Source organism: Pinus tabuliformis, chromosome 7, assembly GCF_031772625.1.
Source record: "Pinus tabuliformis cultivar Carrire ecotype Pingquan chromosome 7, CPIR1, whole genome shotgun sequence".
Taxonomy (NCBI): Eukaryota; Viridiplantae; Streptophyta; class Pinopsida; order Pinales; family Pinaceae; genus Pinus; species Pinus tabuliformis.
Window position 1 is genome coordinate 1208253831 of NC_142293.1, and position 2215 is coordinate 1208256045.

A 2215-nucleotide genomic window follows, 5' to 3' on the forward strand; every position below is an offset into this window, starting at 1 on the left:
TAGTTCTATCTCAAATAAAACCCAGAATATATTTGTCCCCATTAAGTGAAGAAGCTCTTTAGTATCCCATAGCGAAGTGAACTTTGTAGCCTCTGGTATGTTGGAGTCGTGCTGAGGGAATTGTCTCTCTTCATGTAACCTCCAAGCCAACAAAGAGATCAACAACAAAAGCTAAGCATAGTGGAATGCCTTGCCCTCATCTTGGGTCTCCCTGTAGTCCTCTAGAAACTCTTTACATAAGTATTGAGCCTAGTTATACTCGACTCCTTTGGTGCACTACGCAACCAAGGAGACAAATGGTGTCGGTACTTCATCCGCACGACTGTTATGAAACCAGCTCACAAAAAGATCGAAAATATAGATCAATGCCTTAGAATTCAGCCTCTTTGAGGGGGCAACCTCCTTTACATTGCACAAATGAATGATTCTTTTATTATTCAAATGAAAAAACCTCCTTTCTATATATAGGAGTCTAAGGAGTCACAATATAACTCAGGCGACCTAACAATAATAATATAAAGGCACAAAAATAGCAATAGAGGGATTCTATGGGGCACAGTAATAACAATATGGGGATAATAGGGGCACAATATTATTAATAAGGGATACAACTATAATAGTAATGGGGTAATTACTAGTATTATAGGGACCTAACATGCCCTTCTCCTTAAAAAAAGTGTTTTCCTCAATGCTTGAGTAGTTCTGGATGCTTCTGTATAAAATTCTCATCCTCCCATGTGGAATCTTCAGCAGATAAGTTCTTCCACTTGATGAGATACTCTGAAATTGATCGATTTCATAGCTGTCAAGTTCTTGTTTCTGTGACTGCGTCCGGTTCCAATATAATTTTTCCTTCCTTGTCAAGTTCTGGCAATAATTTTTGAACTGGGAGCCTATTACCTATAACCTTCTTTTAACATGAAACATGGAAAACTGGGTTCACTCATGAAGCTGCGGGAAGCTCCAATTTGTATGCCATAGTACCAATCTTTTGCAACACCTTGTACGGACCATGATACTTTGGTGATAATTTACTATCCTTCTTAGCTTGCTTGAAGGATATTTGTTTATATGGTTGTAACCATAGGAATACCCAATCACCAACATCAAAACTTCTTTCGCTACGATGTTGATCTGCCTATTATTTCATTCTATTTTGCGCCAACACGAGGTTATCCTTTAAGAGTTGGAGGACTTGTTGTTGATGCTTGATGTGATGTTCCACTGCTTGAACCATAGAATTTTCTCTTAAATATGATGTGATGGATGGTGGTTGATATCCATAAAATGCCATAATTGGGGTCATTTTTGTTGTTGTATGGAAGGAAGTGTTATACCACCATTCAGCCAGAGGCAACCATTTGACCCATTGTGTCTGTTTATCAGATACAAAGCAATGAAGATATCCTTCCAAACATTTGTTTACTATCTCAGTTTCCCCATCAGATTGAGGATGATAAGATGCCCCATGAGCTAACTAAGTACCAAGACAAGAAAATAATTATATCCAAAAATTTCCAGTGAAAATGGGATCTCTGTCACTTACAATAATCTTTGGGTTTCCATGTAGCTTTTGAATTGTTTCCATAAATGTAGTAGAAACTGTACTGGCTTTAAATGGATGTGATAATGCACAAAAGTGTGCATACTTGGTAAGTCTGTCAACTACCACCATGATGACACTTTTTCCCTCAGACTTGGGTAAACCTATGATAAAATCCATTGAAACCTCCTCCCAACATTGGCTTGGAATGGATAAAGGTTGTAATAGACCCAGAGTCTTAATTGTTTCAACTTTATTTTGTTGGCAAACCAAACATTCCGACACAAACTTTTGAATATACGATTTAAGGCCATCCCAAAAAAATTCCTTCTTAACCCTATGGTAAGTTTTTAAAAATCCTGAGTGCCCTCCTAAGGGAGAAGCATGCAATTCCATAAGAATCTTTTGTTTGAGTTGGGAATTCTTACAGAGGTATAAGCGATCTTTGTACCATAACAAATCATTTTGCCAGCTAAATGTATCAGATGTACTGGAATATTGTTGTAACTTTCGAATAAGTGCCCACACTTCTTCATCATTCTTCCATTCCTCCCTTGCTTCATTTATCCAATCTGGTTGGATAATAGAAATGGCACACAACAATGCTTCCACATCCTCATCCTTTCTTGAGAGTGCATCTGCCACCACATTTTTCTTCCCTTTTTTGTAGAT